The sequence below is a fragment of the Staurois parvus genome, unplaced genomic scaffold (assembly GCF_062004578.1).
Source record: "Staurois parvus isolate SC_StPar_1 unplaced genomic scaffold, SC_StPar_1.0 ptg000013l, whole genome shotgun sequence".
NCBI classification, from domain to species: domain Eukaryota; kingdom Metazoa; phylum Chordata; class Amphibia; order Anura; family Ranidae; genus Staurois; species Staurois parvus.
In genome coordinates, this window is record NW_028317809.1 from 13,354,567 (window position 1) to 13,377,364 (window position 22,798).

The following is a 22,798-nucleotide window of genomic DNA, read 5'->3' on the forward strand; positions in this document are numbered from 1 at the left end:
CTTTGTTGTTAACATTAGTAAACAGATAGGAAAGTATATCATATTTATTTGTTTTAAACTTTTTTAAAATATTTATTCAGTTACTTCCTGGTTTCCATGCCTAGGCAAATTATGTCATACATCCCAGCAGTCTTCAGGAGGGGAGAGAAGGTCTGAGCTAAGGGCAGATGGATTATAGGAAGCAAATGCTACATGAATCATCTGCCCTTACTGCCATGGCCAGAAATGCCAGAGAGTGTTTTTCAAAATGATTTCTCAGCAAAATAAAGCATGGAGACATGGATGGATGGGTGAGTTTGCTTTAAATATTAACAATGAATTAAATAGCATTTTTGATCTGTGGTGCTCAGATGCAGTGAATTTACACTTTAATAATGTGTTCCAAACACAAGTCCTTGGAAAACAGTGGTCTTCTCTTTCCACTTCAAAGCAAACGTGAATACACCCTGTGAATAGTGAAACACTAAACACTCACCAGACTGTATGTGACCCCTTTCTTCAAAAGTGGTTAACAAGTGCTTAACATGAATTCCACTCAATGGATTTGAATAAGTCAGAACCAGCCCAGCTTCTATTAGCTTGTATTCAAAGTGTTTTCATCATAGTAATATCATCTTTTCATAAGTACTGTATTTTCAAAACGGAATAAAAAAACATCCACTAAAACTCAGACATCCACTTTTATGTATTTATTTTTTAGAATTATTCCACATTCCTTTTTGTGGGCTGAAATGTCAAAATCTGGTGCCAGGCCGGCCCACTTGTACATTGTTAATCTGCTAAATCCCACTAGTTCTCATTGTCCCCACAGCATAGAGACTAAAGCTAGCTAGAATTTCAAACACAAATCCTTAGAAAAAGTTACATAGTTAGTCTGGCTGAAAAAAGACAAAAGTCCATCCAGTTCAATCATTAAAAAAAAAAAAAAAATAGTTCTAGTCTTACATCCATCCACAGTTGATCCAGAGGAAGGCAAAAGAAAACAGCAAAGCATGATCCAATTTGCAGGGCAAAAAAATTCCTTCCAGATCCCCCGAGAGGCAATTGGATATTCCCTGGATCAACTTTACTTATAAATGTTAGTATCCAGTTATACTCTGTGTATCGAAGAAAGAATCCAGGCCTTTTTTTACTGATTTGGCCAAAACCAACTTTTCAGGGAGTCTATTCCACATTTTCACAGTTCTCACTGTGAAGAAACCTTTCCGAGTTTGGAGATTACATTTCTTTTCCTACAGCAGTAAAGAGTGCCCCCTTGTCCTCTGTGATGACCTAAGGGTGAATAGCTCTACACCGAGTTTACTATTTGAACCACTGATGTATTTATAAATGTTGATCATATCCCCCCTTAATCTCCTCTTCTCAAGAGAGAATAAATTCAGTTCCTCTAATTTTACCTCATAGCTGAGCTCCTCCGTGCCTCTTATCAGTTTGGTTGCCCTTCTCTGCACTTTCTCCAGTTCCCCAATGTTCTACTTGTAAATTGGTGCCCAAAACTGAACTGCATATTCCAGGTGAGGTTTTACTAATGATTTGTACAGGGGTAAAATGATATCTCTCTCTCTGGAGTCTATACCTCTTTTAATACAAGAGAGGATTTTGCTCAGCTTGGCACTGCATGCCATTATTAAACTTGTGATCTACCAGAACTCCCAGATCCTTCTCCACCATTGATTCCCCCAGTTGTCCCCCCCCCAGTATGTATGATGCATGCATATTCTTAGCCCCCAGGCGCATAACCTTACATTTATCAACATTAAACCTCATTTGCCACATAGTTGCCCAATTAAACAGTGCATAGAGGTCGGCTTGTAAATTGAAGACATCCTGTAAGGACGTTATTCCACTGCACAGCTTGGTGTCATCTGCAAAGACTGAAATGGGATTTATAATCCCAGATCCTATATTGTTTATAAATATATTAAGAAGTCCCAACACTGAACCTTGGGGTACACCACTGACAACCCTAGACCTAGTAACCGCTACTCTTTGAATACGATCTTTTAGCCAGTTTTCTATCACATTTACATACGGATTTTTCCAAGCCTGTAGACTTTACCTTACATATTAGCCATGTGTGGGGAACTGTGTCAAACGCTTTTGCAAAATCCAAGTATACCACGTCCACCGCCACCCCTCTGTCCTAGGTTTTGCTCACTTCCTCATAAAAAGAAATCAGATTTGTTTGACAACTTCTGTCTTTTATGAATCCATGCTGTCTGTTGCTTAAAATATTTTTTTCCAGCAAGAACTGATCTATGTGGTCTTTTATTAAACTCTCCAGTATATTCCCAACTATAGAAGTTAAACTAAAAGGTCTGTAATTACTTGGTAAAGATTTTGACCCCTTTTTAAATATTGGCACCACATTGGTCTTACGCCAATCCAGTGGTAACATGCCAGTCATTAAAGAGTCCCTAAAAATTTAGAAACAATGGCTTTGAAATGACAGAGACCAATTCTTTAAGGACCCGTGGTTGTATGCCATCCAGTCCAGGTGCTTTATTCACCTTTATTCTGTCTAAATATTTCTGGATCATATCAATTGTGAGCCAATGTGGATCATCTGGAGCTGTGTCAATACCATGCCCATTATGGACAAGAGCTCCCCCATGTTCCTTTGTATACACAAAGCTGAAGAAGGTATTTAATAGATTTGCCTTCTCTTTGTCCCCAGTCACCCACTCTAGATTATTTTGTAAAGGGCCTACATGTTTGGACCGGATCTTTTTACTATTAATATATTTGAAGAATGTTTTGGGGTTGGTCCTGCTATCTTTTGCAATCTGGCGTTCGTTTTCAATTTTAACGGGCTCTATTTCCTTTTTGCATATTCTGTTATATTCTTTGTAATGTTTAAACGATGATAGCATTCATTTTTATATGTAATAAAAGCTCTTTTCTTATTATCTATATCTTTTTTAATTTTGGCCGTAAGCCACACAGGTTTGATTTTTAGCCTTTTAAACTTGTTGCCCATGGGAATATATTTTGCAGTTTGTTCACGTACAGTCTTTTTGAAGAACTACCATTTCTGTGTTGTGTTCATTGATGCCAATATTCCCTCCCAGTCTAAGTCTTGGAGAGCAGCTCTCAGCCTTGGAAAATTAGCTCTCTTAAAGTTGAGCTTTTTTATTATTCCCGTATGTACTTGCTGTTTACAGTTAACAATAAATTAAATCATGTTATGGTCACTGCTACCCAGATGTTCTTTTATATGGACATTCATAATAAGCTCTGCATTGTTTGAGATTACCAGGTCCAGCAGAGCATCATTCCTAGTTGGGGCCTCAATGAACTGTACCATAAAATTGTCCTGTAGTAGTTTTAAAATGTTTTGCCCTTTAACTGTTCCTGCAGTACCATTACTCCAGTCAATTTCTGGGTAGTTAAAAATCGCCCATTATTATCACTGTTCCAGCCCTTGTAGCACTTTTGATCTGTGCAAGGAGCTGAGTCTCCACCTCCTCAATAACACTGGGTGGCCTATAACAAACTTCAATGATTACTTTTGTAGTATGCACACCCATGTGCAGTTCCACCCATAATGCTTCAGCCTCATCACACTCTCCATCAACTAGGTCCTCTTTCACACTCACTTTGAGATCACTTCTCACATAGAGACAGACACCACCACCTTTCCTATTTACCCTGTCTCTCCCTAAGAGAACATAGCCAGGAATATTAAAGGCCCAGCCATGTGAAGAATGAAGCCAAGATTCAGCAATACCAATTAAATCACAGTTATCTTCATGCACCGAAGTTTCCAACTCACCTATTTTGCTTGGCAGACTTCTGGCATTGGTGAACAAACACTTTAATTCATTGACACTGGTATTTTGCTTATTTTTTATTTTCATACAAATGGTACCAATCCCACTGATTGTTTGTAACATGGGAATCTTCTTATCATCTGCCATAGCCCTCCCCTCATTTTTCCCCATTCCACCCACCAATAAGTACTGACCCCTGTCTGATCGTACTACCCCATTATAATCTAATTCTCCCTCCCCCCCTTGATCCTAGTTTAAATACTACTCCAGCCTTCCCGTAAACCTCTCCCATAACACAGCAGACCCCCTTCCATTTAGGTGCAAACCATCTCTAGCTTAAAGGCTGCACCCCAATGAAAAGTAGACCCAGTGCTCTAGAAACCCAAATCTTTCCCTCTTATACCAGGTCTTTAGCCATGCTTTGAGTTCTCTAATCACCCCATGTCTTTCCTGGCACAGGTAATATTTCAGAGAATATCACCTTGGAGGTCCTTCCCTTCAGCTTGCTGCCAAGTTCTTTAAATTGATTCTTATGGGGCATCCACCTTCCATGTATTCTGTAATTGGTTCCAACATGGACCAAGACACCTGGGTCATGCCCAGCCCCTCCCAGTAATTTATCCACCACATGCCGAACCCTGGCACCAGGGAGACAGCACACCATTTAGTTGAGGCAATCCTGGTGACAAATTATTCTATCAGTCCTTCTGATTATAGAATCCCCTACTACCACCAACTGTCTAGGCCTTCCCGTACTACCTTCACCACCCTTTTCAGATGGTCTGCCCTCCCGGCTGTTAGGGATAGCAGTGAAATCCAGGGCTGCCACCCCTTAGCTTGCCACCCCCACATTTTCACCCAACCTGGCAAATCTGTTTGGGTGCACAAACCCAGGGCCAGTGTTCATTTTCTGTGAGCCCCTACCACTCTGTCTCGTTACAGTAACCCATCTTCCTACCTGATAATCCTGATTAACCCCTCCGCCCTCCACATTAATCCCATTAGCTACATGCTCAGAGAGCAGAAGACCCCTTTCAAGGTTGTCAGTTCTGCCTAGTGTTGCACCTTGCTCCTTCAGATCTCTAAAGCTAGTTTCCAGAAGGGCAACCTGCTCACATCTGTCACACCAGTATCCATCCTGGAGCTGTTGCTCCATTGTTGCATACATGCAACACACTGTGCACTGCACAAAACCTTCAACTATGCTAGCACACATTATCCCAGTTACAATATTAATAGAAAATATCAGTTGTCACTTACAGATTAGTAGACTCCTGTTATGATCTTTTCAACTCTGGTTTTTTTAACTCCACTTATCAAATGTCCACTGTGTCAAAGGTCCAGCAAGCAAAATATAGGCAAGCTAAAGAATGAGCGCTACAGCAAGTTATATAGTACCTGTATAATCTGTGACCAATTAACCCCTCCCCTTAATTAACAGACTGTAAAAGTAAAAGCTTTTAGCAAGACCCAACGAAGAAAACAACTACAAGCACCAGCAATCACCAGCAGTCTAAAGTAAAACTTTTTCACTCTCCATTCAAATTTCCCACTCTTTTTAGCTATCAGCCAGCAAAAAATGCCAGACACAAATGTGTGCTCTACAGCAAGTTATATACTACCTGTATCACCTGTGACCAATTAACCCCTCCCTTTAATTAGTAGACTGAAGGAAGATAAGGAATGAAAGTAAAAAAATGCTATTTAAAAATTGACAGAAAAAGTGATTTAAAAAAGTAAAAGCTGTGAGGAAAATTCATACGAAAGTTCTCAGAACATTCTAATACTGTTCAAAAGATTTTGTTGGGTTTTAACATTTGATTTTGGAATGAGTAGACTTTACTGAATGAAAACCACATACTGTTAAAAATGTGCGCATTCGAGAAAACTTTTACATTGCGCTCCGTCAAATTTTTCCATCACTGCAGCCTAAAAAGGAACATCGGTTTGACCCACTAATGATTACAGAAACAATCTTTCTTAGAACATTCTTTTCCTACGAATTTTCTTTAAAATTCTACCCATCTATGGTCAACATTATTGTTCTATAATGTAAAATAAGAACTGTGAGGCCTCATTGAAATAACAAAGGAAGTGTTTGCAGGACAAGATCAATGGGTATTTTCTGCACTTATTAAACAAATATAAAAAAACATTTTCAGTGGTGTATGTTAACAGTGTTAACATACACTTTAAATAAAACAGACCTTGCCAAATTGTCAATTCAAGGAACAGGCGGCTTGCTACTGTACAATATATTAAAAACACATTTTGTATTTTTACATTCACAATCAAAACATACCAACATTTCTGGTAATTCAGGTTAAATTGATACATACTTTTTCATTTATTTGCATTACGTAATATTTTTTAATTTATGTAGTGATAGCAGAATTCCAAACCTCAGACGATGGCCCAAATGTAATCCGCTGTCTCTCCTATACCCATACACAAACATTGGGAATAATTTAACATGGGAGATTGCTACAGAACATCATGCAATACGAAATTCCCTGGCATATAGCCGCACAAGCTACTAAGGCTACTTTCACACTGAGGAAGCTTATTTGAAGCGTTTTTGCAGTAAAATAAGTGTCTGAAAAGCTCACGAAAAACGCTTCCCTACATATGTAAATGTATACCTATGTATGTTTTCATACTGAGGCGTTGCACTTGCGGTGCGGTGCAAAAAGACCAGCTTGCAGTATCTTTGGGGCATGTTTGGGGAGTTAAAAAAAACACCCCAAAAACACCTTTTCCCATTGAAATCAATGGAAAACGCCTGAAAAATGCCTGAAAAGTACCTAAAAAAACTCCACTGAGAAGCGTTTTTGATGCAGTTTTTAAGTCATGTGTCCTTTAAAAATGCTCAGAAAGTGCGTCAAAAGCACAGTAAAAACGCCTATGCGTTTTTGTTTTGCTGGGTTTTTGCGCCAGATCAGTGTGAAAGTAGCCTTAAAAGTACCTCATCTGTTTCTAATTTAACCACCTACCACCCACCATATAGTAATATGACGGACGCAGGGTGGTTCTCTTGTTCTGGGAGGATGTCATATGGAGTCCTCCCATTCTAACCACGCATGCGCGGCTCCCGGAGCGCGCAGCGCGGCGATCGGCGGTGCGCTGTGTCCCTCGGACACAGCGAATCACGATCCACGGAAAGAGCCGAAGATGCCGGCTCGGTCATGTGATCAGCTGTGTCCAATCACAGCTGATCACATGTAAACAGAGAAATGCTGGTTATCGGCATTTCTCTCCTCTCGAGCTGTCAAGCTGACGCTCGAGAGGAGAGGAGAGCCGGTAATCGGCATTCCGCGGAGGGGACATGTACACTGATCATCAAAGCACTGATGATCAGTGTGCCCTGATGATCAGTGTAGCCCCAGCAGTGCCACCTGTCAGTGTCCATCAGTGCCAGCTCTCAGTGCTCATCCATGCCACCTGCCAGTGCCCATCAGTGCCAGCTGTCAGTGCTCATCAGTGCCTCATGCTAGTGTCCATCAGTGCCACATCAATGCCACATATCAGCTCCTACCAGTGCACATCAATGCCACATATCAATGCCAATCAGTGCCACCTATCAGTGCTGCCAATCAGTGCCACCTATCAGTGCCAGTCAGTGCTGCCTACCAGTGCAAGTCAGTGCCGCCTATCAGTGCCAGTCAGTGCCGCCTAACAGTGCCAGTCAGTGCCGCCTTTCAGTACCCATCAGTGATGCCTGTCAATGCCCATCAGTGCCGCCTACCAGTGCCTCCTCATCAGTGTCCATCAGTGCCACCTATCAGTGTCCATCAGTGCAGCCTATTAGTGCACATCACTGCAGCCTCATTAGCGCACTAAGAAAAAACTTTTTTTATTTCAAAATTTTCAGTGGTTTTTGTTTTTTTTTTTCAGATTAAATACCACCAAAATAAAGCTCTATCTGTCACAAAAAAATTATAAAAATTTCATATGGGTACAGTGTTGCATGACCACGCAATTGTCATTCAAAGTGCAACAGCGTGGAAAGCTGGAAATTGGCCTGGGCAGGAAAGGGGTATAAGTGCCCTGTAGGCTTGTGGTTAAAGCTGTACTTCATCCAGTGCTGAATACACAGTAACGCTAGGTTCACATCTCCACGTTCCGGCATTTTGCGTGGGCATGAGAGCCCATTCATTTGAATGGACTCCCGTGTACTGGGACACACAAGGAAGAAGTCCCTGCACTTCTTCGGAAAACGCAGCCCGCACTGGAACCTTGGTTCCCAGTACGGTTGCGATTTCCAGTGCGGGCGGCATGCCATTAAAATTAATAGCACCCTCCTGCAGGTCCATTTCTCTGTGTGGGTGGTGCGGCTGCACGGATTTTTGTGTGGATTTGCAACGGCACCACACGCACAGATGTGAACCAGGGGTTAAAAGTGACATCATGATGAGGGTATTGGTCAGTGCAAGTAAAGACTGCAGCACTCGAACAATTGTTTCCACTCTCAGAGGCACTAGTGAGGGATATGGTGAACTAAGATGAGTAGGAAAAAGACTTTAGAGTGGGTTCTTGTAACGAAAAAAAATTGTGACTGAGTAAGAGCGCAACGCAAAAAGGCAAAGGTAAAGGGAGCTAGAGATGGCATATGCTGTAAACCAAAATTTTGATTTTAGTTTGCTTTCTCAATTATAGGGCTACAAGATGGACTAAAATGATCTGATTGCAGTTGAATGCCGTATTTGGGACCTCCTGGAACCTTGCTATTGAAAAATATGTTGTTCTAGAAGTCAACGGGGTACATAACAGCCCAAACACTTCACAATTTGATTTTAAAATCTCTTTTATATTTACAAATTTTTATATTTTTTCTAGGGGTCTACCTAATACATAAAAGAAAGCATTACACATTTGTTGGCAAATGTAAACGCATTTGCACAATTACATGTTTGGCAAGAAACAATTTCTATTATAGCACCACTAAATAGCAAAATCTAAGCAAGCTGTCCATAAAAATCCAGCACTGAAAAGGGTTAATGGAGGGCAGAAGGGATTTTTTTGCTGTTTCTTCAAATGTTCCACTTAATAGTTGATAATTTATTTTAATCTGATATCAACATGCAAGGCATTGCTCATTTCGAAAATCCAGGGGGTGCACTTAACACTGCTTGGCAATTTAACCACATACAGATAATGGAAAGCTATAACGAAGATTCAGTTTTAATATGTAAAATTAAATATAACTCAAGTTTACTGTACAAATTTTTGCTCCCACTGTGTAAGCATGTTTATAGCAAATAAGTATATATTTCCCATTGAGTGTTATACTGTCTAATAGAAACATCCATACAATGCTGTAAATCTGTTTTTAACCATTCTTACTTCATATGCAGAAAATCTTTTAGTCTCTGTTGGCTAGGCATTAAACATAAAGGGTTTTCACCAAAAATGAAAAACATATATTATTACGCATTTTCAACTCATCTATTTTCATATGTTGTCCTAAGATGTACATCTGAACACATTTACCAGATGAGGGCCTTGTCACGTTGCAATGAAAACAGGTATACAACAGTTTTTTATGGGTTTCCATTGATTTCAATGGGCCCGTTGATGCATTCTGGCACATCAAAATGTGTGAAGATCAATAGTATTGTGTATTGCTTGAAACTATCACTGTTCAATTGTAAACTCAATTATATACTGACATGCAAATTTTACAACATATAATACATTATAGGTCCACATTCTTAAATTTTGGATGCCAAGGGAAAGAGTTAAAAACTCTCTTGAGTTGTTTTTTTTTCCTCATTGGGAATATTTCCACTCCTAGTCTATTATAAGGGTCTTGGACAACAGGTTTGGAAGGGAAATGTCCTCTTTGAAAAATGTGTAGGACCACATCATGCATGTGGCAGCTAGACTTGTGGAGGATTCAACAATGATCACTTAATTGGTATAAGGCATAATATATAGTAAATGCATTTTGGGGGGGTAGAGCCCCATTCCCCCAAACCATTTTGGCTATAGTTTACGACTTACATCAGTAAAGTGCTGATTGTTCTCAAAACCAGCTGGAGTTTTTCCTATTGCCTCATGGTGCTCCTTACCTGTCCCCACAATTGAAGCATAGGCTATATTACTTTTTGTAGTAGTGTGGGGAAAGATAAGGACCTATGTAAATTTTTTATTGCTGTCTGTTTCCTGCTGAGGAGATTACCCCACTATTTAGGTGACCATTGTTTCAAGTGAGGGAAATCTTCCAAAACAGGATCTTTTGCTTGAGTTGGACTTTACATTTTAAATGCAGCAAATACTCATATAAGACATATAAAAAAGAAAATTCTTACCATAAATCCACAGACAGGATGGGGAATTCACCTATAAAGTACAAAAAGCTAGGTATTATTATTAATAATATTATACAGAAATTATATAGCACCAGTGTTTTACAAAACAATGGGAGAAAGTACAGTTACAATACAATTCAATACAGGATGATTAAGATGGCCCTGGTTATGAGAGCTTACATTCTAAATGGAGGGGCAAATGATGGAGAAAGAAATAAATGCAGTGTTTAGGTGGAGGCAGGAATGACTTCCCTGATAAGATGAGTTTTCAAGAAGTGTCTAAAGGAGTGGAAGATTGGTGGAGATGTAGGTTTAGGGGTGTTCCAGAGGATGGGAGAGGCACTGAAGAAGTCCTGGATGAGAGCACAGGAGGAGCTGATGAGGGGTAAAACAGTAGAATGAGGCAACAGCAGTTGGACAATATTCTGCAGCACACAGTGAACCCTCAATCACCGGCATATTGGTAATACTCTTTCCGAACACTATAACACACAACAGGTATGTTATATGAAAACTGGTGCAAGAAAATCTGAAAACCTAAAAATCTTACTGGTGGACCAGTCATTTGCATCCTCCGAACACATTCCTTACCACACTAATGAAAGATAAAACCTTTCTCCAGCTTTCATATATCAGCACCAATGTCTTTTATAAAGTGAAACCAAGAACACTTGTATAAGTTCTTGCTAGCCTTGAGCACAGACTTATTCTGGCCTTGAGGTCCTTCTCAGTTGTCATAAAAGTAATGAACTTGTGAAGAAAAGCTGATGCTTCCAGAAAAGTCCATATATATTTCAATCTAGACAAATGCAATTGTCACAGTATTTAGTACATGTCCAGTACTGGAACACATTTAAGAATTGTACTGAATTTAGAGTAGGGCTGTACATACTAAGAAGAAAATGCTAGACCTTTCTTTTATGATGCATGCACACATGAGTAGCAGAAGGGGAGAGTAAAAAGCAACTTGTGAATTAACTTCCCCTCTAAAAACCTGATGCTCAATGTTACTAGTTGAAATTGTCCTGTTGCTGAGGAAGGTGTTGCTCCAATTAACAATGCAATATATTATGTCTTAGTATCAAAGGATTGGAACACCTGTCAGGTTTTTATTGCTGTCTCCATTAGGGGGATTCATCCTTTCTATTTGACCTGGAAGTTGTTAACACAGAAAGTGAAAGAAAAGAGAAAATCACACATTTTGAGCTGTCACCAGAACAGAAATAGAGGGGGGGATATTCCCTTGGGGACACTAGCTCTGGTGACCCTGGCAGCAACCAGGGATTTCCTCTCATGTCCTATTGAGGCGCATACAGGAAATAAAGGTAAATCTCATCAATGGAACACAGATGGCAAAAAAAAAAAACTGACAGAGGATATAACCATCCATTATTCTATCCAAAATAAAAAAAAAGGTTTGATCTTACTTTAAAGAAACTTTTGCTTGGCCTATTCTCAGATAGAAACTTAAAACAGACCTTCACGCTCTTTCAGCTTGCTCAACCAAGTGAGAATAAATTCCCCTATCCCAAAGCCTCATGGAATACTGACATTATACATTCCAGGAGGCTTTGGGCAATCTCCACAACACCACACATGCACCAGGCAATTTTCCTACAGCTGGCCACATGATGACATCAGAAGAGTAGATGGCGTTGAAAGACCTGAAGTGCTGCAACAGAGCAGTGGGGTAAACAAAATGTTGGATTCACTGGGTTTGTATGCTTTTTGGACAAGGTAAGAGGCTTAAAAATTTTAGGGGGAGTGCAGTTCCTTATTAAAGCAGAATTAAAGACGATTTCCAGCTTTACTGTAACTTTAAACAGTTTGTTTGGGGCAAGCTGGGAGCACTGTATAAACTGTATGTATCGTCAGCTTCGTACAATATACATCCAAATGGTGAATTTACTAAAGGAAAATAGACTGCACTTTGCAAGTACAATTCCTCCAGAGCTTAGTATATAAGGGGAAGCTCTGTTGAGTCCCATCATCCAATCATGTGCAAGTCAAAATACTGTTTTGTTTTTTATTTTCCTTGCATGTAATTGGGTATTCTTTGTAAAGTGAAGCTTCCCCTCATTTGCTCTGGAGCGACTGCACGTGCAAAGTGCACAGTCTTTTCGCCTTTAGTAAATCAAAACCCTTTTATTCCAGCTATGGGACACAAACATCCATTTCCACACCTGGTACAATACTGAGTCAGGCTGAGTGATGCTGAGCCATTCATAGACAGCTCGAATACTCTGAATGAATACAAAGATTTCTCTGATTGGCTGAGGTGGAAAGGCAGGTCGATGGCATCACAATCTCCTCCTCAACCAAACAAGGGAAACTTCCTATGAATGGCTCAGCATCACTCAGGCAGACTCAATTTTGTTCTGGGTGTTGAATTGGAAGTTCATAAGGAATTGGATGAACATAAGGATGTATACTGTATGTAACTAATGCTACATACCTTGGCCCAAATTAACTAATTAAAGTAACAGTCCTACACCAAAATATCTACAGCCCAGCTCATTCTTAGCATGCCAATAACAGAGCTGGGTGCAGGGGATGATGCAAATTCTGCACACATGCGCAGGAGTTACAGGACCGTGAAGAAATGGTGATGAAGATACAGGTGGTGGAGGGTTGGGAGCTGCAACTGGCACCTATACCTGTCATTGCTGAAGGAGGGCATTCTATATGAGGCAGTTCATAGGTGTAAGATCATCATTGACTGCCCTTGTTTCAGTAAGGCAGGTTTCATAATTTTAACTAGAAATACAGGCTGAAAGTGTACTTCTTTCGCACCACATTTCCAATCAGTATATACCTTACTTTTATTGTGTGGATTTTTTACAGTCTTAGCAATTGTTGATTTCAGAAAAATTGGCTTTTTGGGAGTCGTGTATATGCAACAAGTGGTTTATTGTTCCTTTATCTGCCATGTAGCATTTCAGCTGCTGAGGTTTGTGTAGTTTCATGTCTAGTTGCTATCTAATCATACAAGTACTCATTAGTAAAAACATTCCAAGATTTTCTAATAAGATTTGCAGTCTAATAAGCTTTTTTAAGTCTTCAGTTGAATCTCTCAATCTGTTCATTTGTTTGGAGGAAATAAACAGAGGATTTCCTATGCAAAATACAGTTTTATTCTCTATTAGAAATGATTCAAATTAATAAAAAAACAAGTTGTGGTTCATTGTCAGACACCAGTTCTTTTAGCGTACCTTCACTGCTGAAAACTGTGTAGAGAAAGGTAATTCCAGTAGTAATTATACTTGAGATAAATGGAATTTTTGGCCATTTGTTTTTATAATTCATTAATGTTATAGCAAATCAACAGTCCAAACTCAGGTAATGAAATTGTTTGGAGTAGTGGAGTGTGTGTGTGATGGAATATTGGTCATGACTGACAAGTATTGCAAGATTGAATGGAAGTACTTAGGAATTCATGCCTGGCCTACAGTTCCCTTACAATTCCCTGGTGACTCTGATGTATAAGTTGTACAAGTCCCCCTCTTGTACAGTTCTTTTGTATTAGCAAGTGATGAGATCCATGGACAATATAGCTAACAACAAAGGACAGTCTATGTATAAGGCTGGCCATCGACACCACAAATTTTGGCCGATTCCTGCTAAATCAGCTGAAATTCAAGCTGCAGATGGCCCTGTAAGCACCAAGAAGCCTGAGAAAAGTTGATTCAAAAATTGAATGAGCTGGGTGCAAAATTATCAGCCAAACTATTATCAGTAACTGCACTCTATAAGATGTTGTCACTGTTCAGCAGTGCCACTGTATTTGGGCAGCCACAGATGCCTGGGCTGCTGAATAAAACAGCTGGCAATGGCGATTCCTCCATCCACTTTGTTTATTGTGGATGAAGCAATCAAGCCATGTATAACTAGTTTTATTCTGTAGTAAGATCATAAAAGTTGCAAGGCTCAACATATTTTCTGAGTTTGGCCATTTGCATTATAGAATGTCTAATAATTGTACTTGTACGGGGCAAGCAAGACAAGCTTGTGCTTTCTTAAGTTCTTTGGAAACAACTTTTCTTACTGGAGGATAGGCATTTCCATTTCTGATATGCTGGTTTCACATTTGTTCACACTTTGATTTTGTGTACAAAGTTCTTTACACAGCCCAGTGAGCTGTCACTGAGTGGTGAAGTATTGGACACTGGTAGCATAGGGACAACCCTGGAGCTGTTGTGATAATCTTTGATTTAAAGCAGCAATAAAGATTTTTGCCCAGTGCCCAGAACCTTACCCATAAGATTCCAAGTCCAAATATGTAATGAGCTCAGCTGTTAGTGTCTCTGTACTGTGCAGTGCCTTCATATAAGATATACAGCAGGGCTTGACAAATCCCAGATGTCAAGTCACCATGGCGACTTGAAGATGTTGTTGTAAGCCCCAATGACGTAACATGGGGGAGCGCAGCCAGGCGCAACATTGCCAGGCGGCCGGCAGATGTCACTCTGTCATGTGAATGTTAGGCAGGGGGGTAGGGAGAAGCAGCGCTGTGAGGGCAGGTTAAAGGAGAAGAGTGGTGGGACTGTGAAGGGTGGGTCAGGGGAGATGTAAGGGTGTAGGTTAGTAGGAGAGGCGGGTCAAAGGAGGAGCAGAGCTGGCAGGAAGTATCCCCTGTGCAGCTCTCAGTGACACCTCCCACTCCGGAGAGACTCTCAGCCTCACCTTGGAGCAGGAACCAGTGGCTCTGAATGGGCTCAGCAATGGCCATGAGCTGGATGCTTCCGCAAAGGGGATCCCCCAGACGCTCCGGTACCCACCCTGGATGATCTCCAACTGCGGCTCAGAGTCGGGTCTGGGCAGCCAAGGAGCCTGCTACCCCTGTGAAATCCGGTGTGGCCACCTATCAGTTCTCATATCAGTGCAGCCTCATCAGTGCCCCACCAGTGCAGCCTCATCAGTGCCCAATCACTGCAGCCTCATTACTGCCCCATCAGTGCAGCCTCATCAGTGCCCCATCAGTGCACCCTCATCAGCGCCCCATCAGTGCCCATTGGTGCAGCCTTATCACTGCCCATCAGTGAAGAAGAAAAATTACTTATTTGAAGAATATTTTTTTACCAAAATGTTTGTTTTTTTTCGTGTATTTAGCAAAAAATAAAAAACCCAGTGGTGATTAGTTTCAGAAAAATGATAAAACAATTAATTTGGGTACAGTGTTGCATGACTGAACAACTGTCATTTAAAGTGTGACAATGCTGAAAGCTAAAAATTAACTCCGGTAGGAAGGGGGCAAAATTAATCAGTAGGCAAATGGTTAAAAAAAAACTGGCTCCTAACGTTTTAGCTGGCTCCTAGGTTTAAAGCAAATTTGTCAAGCCCTGGTGTACAGTTTCTATTGAGTTCACATTTTATTATCAATATACACTGGAAGTACCTAGAATACATGAAGATAAAAAACCTTCAGCCTTTACAACCACTTTAAAGAACTTGGATTGACAGCTGAGGCACATCAGAGTGTAGTCAGAATATGCACAGTACAGGAATCCATAGAACCAAAGAGAAAATCATCTTATAAATGATCTGAGCCAAAATTTGATTGGCTGCTTTGCAATGTTACACTAAGTAAAAAGCTCAAAGCAAGACAGCATATCACTGCTTTCTTTTCCATGACCCAGGAGGAGGTTCTGTGCAAAATGTTGCTTTTATGCAGGTCTGATTTGTACCTGTGAACAATACCAGCTAATATAGGAATTTTTGTCATTTGCTGTGCCTCAGCACTTGTGTATGCAAGGTCCTTTTCCCATAAGTTGGTGCGTGCTGCTTCCTATCCCTGCCAGATATCCCAACACCATCAGAAATTCTTTGCTTTCATATTATGCCTGCTGTTCTGGCTTTCACTTCATGCAAACATAGCGGATAATCATTGAAGTTACATGCTGGGATGGTTCTTCAGTTCGCAATGTGATCAAAGAGGAAAATGATTTAGCAGAAACTGTGGTACAGGAAAGAAATATCAACATGCATCAAATAATGGGGCAAGTTATGGTTTCATTAGCCTGGAATCTAATAGAGATATAAAAATTCTAGAGTTACTGTATAGCCTTTACAGAAGCAAGCAGCATTTTGATCAATTGTGTGACATGATGGTGGTGGCTCTGCTTCTGGTATTGTTAGGTCACTGACCTTGTTTTTCGTCTGTTAACTTTGACACTTAAGTCATGCAGAGTTAATTTGGTATGCTGAACTAATGGAAAAAAAATGTCCCCTTCCTTTATTATATCTACATCCCCTGTGCCATATTAGTGGTGTCAAAGTTTACAATAGTCACAACTGTAACCAGCCCCCCAAAGAAAAAAAGGCTTTTGGTGGTACCATATATTCCTGATATCATACTTTTACACAGTATGAATTTTGCTCTACTGTTCCTCTATTTCTCACCATCTATGAATAGTTCTAGCCAAAGAGATGAGGAGAACAGCATAGGAAGCAGCATATATTGATCCTCTTGTTACAGAAATATAATAAACTGGTATAACGCAGCCAAAGCAACTTATTCTGGCTTTATCAAAATGTTTAATTTCAGTGAGCATGAGTTCATACCTGTGCATGTGCATTTGTGCAGCCCATTCATTTCAATGGGCTGTCCAGTGCAGGATAATAAATGTTACTTTGTTACCACACATTTTTTAGTGCTACAAAGCTTACGTTAGCAAGGGGCAATCGGTGCTTTTAAGAAGTAATGGCGCTGCAGCATGCCTGCAAGAAGGACATGTACAGTTGTGTCCAAAATTATTCAACCCCCACTGAAATTGAGTGTTTTGGCCAGTTTGACATTGCTTTTGATCATTCAGTCATCTTGCTTACATTTACATTAAAGAGGCACTTGTAGGTCAGACAAATATAACATAACAGTTATAATGAAATAACCACAAATGTCTTTTCTGTGCTCACAGCATTATCAGTTTTATTCAACCCCCAAGTGACATTCAATCTTAGTACTTAGTACAGCATCCTTTTACAGTTATAACAGCTTTTAAACGTGAAGCATAGCTTGACACAAGTGTCTTGCAGCGATCTACGGGTATCTTCGCCCATTCTTCATGGGCAAAGGCCTCCAGTTCAGTCACATTCTTAGGCTTGCGCACTGCAACTGCTTTCTTTAAGTCCCACCAGAGGTTCTCAATCGGATTTAAGTCTGGTGACTGCGATGGCCACTCCAAAATGTTCCAGCCTTTCCTCTGCAACCATGCTCTAGTGGACTTGGAGGTATGCTTGGGATCATTGTCCTGTTGAAAGGTCCAACGTCTCCCAAGCCTCAGGTGTGTGACGGACTGCATCACGTTTCCATCCAATATCTCCTGGTACTGAAGAGAATTCATGGTACCTTGCACACGCTGAAGCTTCCCTGTACCTGCAGAAGCAAAACAGCCCCAAAGCATGATTGACCCTCCACCATGCTTCACAGTAGGCAAGGTGTTCTTTTCATCATAGGCCTTGTTCTTCCTCCTCCAAACATAGCGTTGATCCATGGGCCCAAACAGTTCTAATTTTGTTTCATCAGTCCACAGAACACTATCCCACAACTTTTGTGGTTTGTCCACATGGCTTTTGGCATACTGCAGTCGACTCTTCTTATTCTTTGGAGACAGCAAGGGGGTACGCCTGGGAGTTCTGGCACGGAGGCCTTCATTACGCAGTGTGCGTCTTATTGTCTGGGCTGAAACTTCTGTACCCACATCTGACAAATCTTTTCTCAGTTCCTCAGCAGTCACACGGGGACTTCTCTCCACTCTACGCTTCAGGTAGCGCACAGCAGTCGAAGTCAGCATCTTCTTTCTGCCACGACCAGGTAGCGTTTCAACAGTGCCCTTTGCCTTGAATTTGCGAATGATGCTTCCTAAGGTGTCTCTTGGTATGTTTAACATCTTTGCAATCTTCTTATAGCCATTGCCCTTCCTGTGAAGAGAAATCACCTCTTCTCTTGTCTTCCTGGACCATTCTCTTGCCTTCACCATGTTTGTAACCACACCAGTAAATGTCTAGAAGGAGCTGAGTATCACAGTCATTTTAAAGCTGCCTAATTGGTGCTTATTATGCTTGATTGCTGCTCGGTGACATCCACAGGTGTTTTCAATACCTGATGGAAAGCACCTGTATGAACCTCTGTTCTTCAGAGTGGTAGTCTTTAAGGGGTTGAATAATTGTGGCAATGAAGAAACCACATAAGAACCATTTACTACTGTATTACATAAACAATTGATGTCATTTTAGTTGCATTTGGGTAGTTACAACGTCCTTGTAGGATTTGATTCTGAATACAATTCCAAATGTACACTATAGTCCCTAAACCCCTTTACAGCATTGGGGGTTGAATAATTTTGGACACAACTGTATTTTCACAGATATGGGTGGGGGCTAAGAGAACAACTTTATTTCACGCTCCCAACACCACACATCTGAGGCAAAAAACACTGCATTTTTTTAATGTATTTTATTTTTCAATGAAGAAAAGTGCCATTTATGCTGATATCAATTTGTGGCACATTTACATACAGGTGCACACCCTACGTGCATGTCATGTCATTCACATGTGTTCTTGGGGTGACAAGGTTGCTTTTACATTTTCCTAAATTTATTTTATTACAATTTGATTTTTAACACTTTTTTCATTTAACTTTAGTGCTATCACAGGGGGACTCGTTAGCGCCCTACATGATAGCACGGGTAGGTAACAGCCCTATGGAGATATCAGGAGGCTATTTGCCTGTCACAATGTCACCTCTACATTTCACTCCAACTAACCAAGCACAAGTGTGCTTGATTAGCTGCTTTCTAGGCCACAGCAGCTGGGGAAAGACAGTTTGAACCTGAAAGTGAAAACATTCTTGTTGCTTCCTGGCTTCATTAGTTGCAGAGGAAATGAGGGAACAGATGTTCCTGGAGCTCCTCCTGCTATCTATCCTGACATGGTTTATAGATGGCAGGTAGCATCAAGTGCTGAATTTGCAGTGCTGGAAATCCACACATAAGCACTCTTGGCCTCCCTCTCCACCCACAATAGGCTTACTCTCTAAATGTGTGGGTGCAGAGGGAGGACAGGAGTATTTGTAAATGGAATCTATGGGCATCCAAAACTGGGTGCACAATGCCACTTTCAGGATGGATTGAGGAGGACAATGGTGTCTACAACTGAAGAGGTGGGCATTTACTTAGGGAATGGAGCATATAATTTTATTATATTGGGCACTTTTTCAGAAATACAGTGGGGCAAAAAAGTATTTAGTCAGCCACCAATTGTGCAAGTTCTACCACTTAAAAAGATGAGAGAGGCCTGTAATTGGCATCATAGGTAGACCTCAACTATGAGAGACAAAATGAGAAAAAAAATCCAGACAATCACATTGGCTGATTTGGAAAGAAGTTATTTGCAAATTATGGTGGAAAATAAGTATTTGGTCACCTACAAACAAGCAAGATTTATGGCTCTCACAGACCTGTACCTTCTTCTTTAAGAGGCTCCTCTCTCCTGCACTCATTACCTGTATCACTCATTACCTCCTCTAAATACTTTTTTGCCCCACTGTATGTGCAGAGGTGAAAAAACTTACTGTGTGTAAAAAACGCCATAATATAATACTGCCTCACTGCCACATTTGTCTACTGGATGTTTTCTTCAATGGCAGTTTAATTTTCTAAAAGTGATGTCTCCTCAACTGAGGGCAGGAGCCTATCCTTAAAATCAGCCTGGCTAACCAAAGAGTTGTTAAAAAGAATCTACTTAGTTATGTATTGCTGGGCTTCAGGTTTAACTTAGAATTATTCCCAGCTTTCCATATTTGATAAAACATTTTTTTCTTAGTTATTCATTTCAAAAGTAATTTCAATATTTTTTTTAAATCTGCAGCCTTCAGTAAAATAATATCTGTTATCCCGCCATGAAAGTCCTTGTAAAAGCATTTCCAATTACAAGGCAACATTGCTGTTTCTCTGTCTCAAAACTGTACTCATGTGTACCTCTAGAAAGAACATCTGTATTTGATCCTTTACTTGGCCTGGCACAGGAATTTGGGATAGCTAAAAGGCATTTCTTTTTCATGGTAACTTGGTAAGACAGGCATTGAGGCACACGAGAACAACTGTTAGACTATGATCAAATTCCTCTAGGGAGATGTCTTACTTCTATAATCTTTGTAATCATGTTTCTGGAGACAAATCTATAGTCTATCCATGACAGTGCAATCATAGATTTAAAATGGCAGATATACTCCTTATCTGAATGCTTTCTTTAAAACTTGAACATAATTCAGCGCAGGATTAGATAATAGTATTAGCATACTCATCCATTTTTAATATGCACAACCACACATACATATCAACCCATCTAATCTAGTTTACTACATTATGTATTTATCATTTTCACTGCACTCTTGCATGTTGGGGATATCAATAGTAGAGTGACTCAAAGTTCCTAGTAGTCTCCAGTGGGTTGAGTAGAGTATGTATAATAATAATAATATTACAGGGTTGAGTTCCATTCCTAAAAGGCATCGCAGTTATATTAGGACATAAGCTCCCTGATAGGCAGAGTCCCCTACCCCAAGCATCCCCAGTCCCTTAACTGGAATTCCCTTCTGTGTCTGAATAGAACATCTGTATGGCATCATTAAAAATAATATAATTCCAACATTCAAACATCAGTGTAAATTATGTAGCATAGCCAAACATGTCAGTATCTAATTCTTCAGTATGCATGTTCAGTAAAAAAGGATAAGGTCTCACCCTTCAATAAGGGTGAGACCTTGTGCATGTTATCTTTCCATGTGTGCCAGTATCACAATCAAGCCTTGGTTCTAACAACCAAAAGGCCTCAAGTGCCAATGAGAATATTTGGGCTATTTTTGCTCATCACCCCCACAAAGACTCACTGAATATAACGGAAGTATGAAGTAAGATCTCACGAGCAGGGCTCTCTGATCTGTCTTGTACTGAACTGTATTGTAAATGTACGGTCTCCCTTTATTTTGTAAAGCACCACACAAAATATTGGCTCTATATAAATCCTGTATAATAATAATACAGTATAAAGCTATAATCTACTGCAATTCTGCTTAGGTTAGTCGTTAGGCCTATAATGTAAAATTTTTACCTTGGACAATCTATAAATTGAAATATTCTCAACCAAACTTTTACAGCTTTCTTGTCAAATTAAGTAGTTTGTGGTAGAAGTGTTCAACTCAAGAACTCCACGATAGTCTTCCCATTTGAACATCTAAAAAGCTAACTATTGAGCTACATGTGGTATACAGGTGACAGTTATGCTTGCTAAGTTTAGGAATCTCAGAAAATAATTCAACATTTTATATTATATATTAACATTATATCCCAAATCCATGTCTAAAGTGATGCAATGAAAATTGTTTTCTAACTGTATCCAGCTTTTAAGGAGGAACTAAATCCATCAATGCAATGGTTTCACAATACAGTTACATTCAAGGCATGTTGGGAACGTAACTGTCACATTTGCTTGTGCTCTCAACCAAACTGTCAAACCATCAAATAGCTGGCGTCATAATGATCACATGTGGAGCACCACAGCAGTTGTGGATCAAACATATGCTAATATTGCAGCTTCCTTGACTGAAAGGGATTGGAGGATTTTGTTCTGCTTTAAGAAGTCTGATAAAAGCTCACTTTATTAGAGATTGTAGCTCACTGAAGAACACTAGAATGGCTTTTTTAACATTAAAAAAATGAACATCTACAGATGTGTCTATGTGCAATTTTGATTGCTTTCGATTACAGATTTTTAAGGACCCATGTTCAATTCAATGCAGTGCAAACTGCACGGCATTGCACCAAAGATGTTCATGCACCTTTTTTGGAGCTGCATCTCAACCAGATTGCATGGTACAAAACGACAATGCGATCCGGTTGTGGTGCAGCTCCAAAAAAAGGTTGATGCACAAATTTAGTGCGATGAGATATGATCTGATGCAGACAAATGCACTGTGTTTGCGACCTGCATGTGGGATGTGCAAGGATTGCTGTGTTTCCAGCACCGCATTAGTGTGAACCTAGGCTAACACAGCTTTTATGGTATTTGAGATAGTTAAATATGAGATAAATGGTGTTTTATTAAAACACGTACTCTAAATAAACAGTTCTAAAAACTTAAAAAGATTAGCAACACTGATTATATTATTGCAGTGTAATAGGACTAAGAAACCTTCTACCACATGTATGACACAAAACAAATCAACAGAGTGCTGTCCATTTGTAACTATGAACAGAGGAGGGAGGGTGCAGGAGAGAGAGGAAGAAAGAGAAAGTGTGTGGTGGTAGTGGGGGTGTTTGCTATTGTAAGTGGGAGGTAGGTATGGTACCCTTGACCATGTATCATGGGGAGTCAAAAGTTAGTTAACAGGTCATTGGTATGGAGCCCCAATTGTCTGTCTGGCTTTGGGCTGCAGACGTCCACAGTGTTGTATACCAGAATTGTTTTGAAGTGCAACCAGCAGGAGCACATAAATTTGTATTTTGGCAGTCTGTCATGGGCAACAAGTTCTTCTGTTTCCAATCAATTTCTAGTCTTTTAAAACTAGAATATCAATCTTTCAGAGAAGGCTTTTTTGTAGATGTCCCCATTGACATTTTAAGTTTAAATCAGCTACATATATTTTAGATGTGTCAAATTACTTAGCAGGAGGTGTACTGCAACTTTACAGAGAGGCCATTGCTTCCACACTGACAGCA

At 40.1% G+C, this 22,798-nt stretch overlaps 1 protein-coding gene across 3 annotated transcripts in view; it reads right to left on the minus strand.

The window, feature by feature from the left end:
- Positions 1 to 22,798, minus strand: part of TMEM150C (transmembrane protein 150C) — a 466,224-nt gene that overhangs the window by 162,208 nt on the left and 281,218 nt on the right. For all 3 annotated transcript variants that reach the window (XM_089675844.1, XM_089675836.1, XM_089675826.1), the window contains one exon: positions 10,085 to 10,115. The gene's annotated coding sequence lies outside the window, so the exon portion shown is untranslated. The remainder of the gene's footprint in view (positions 1 to 10,084; positions 10,116 to 22,798) is intronic.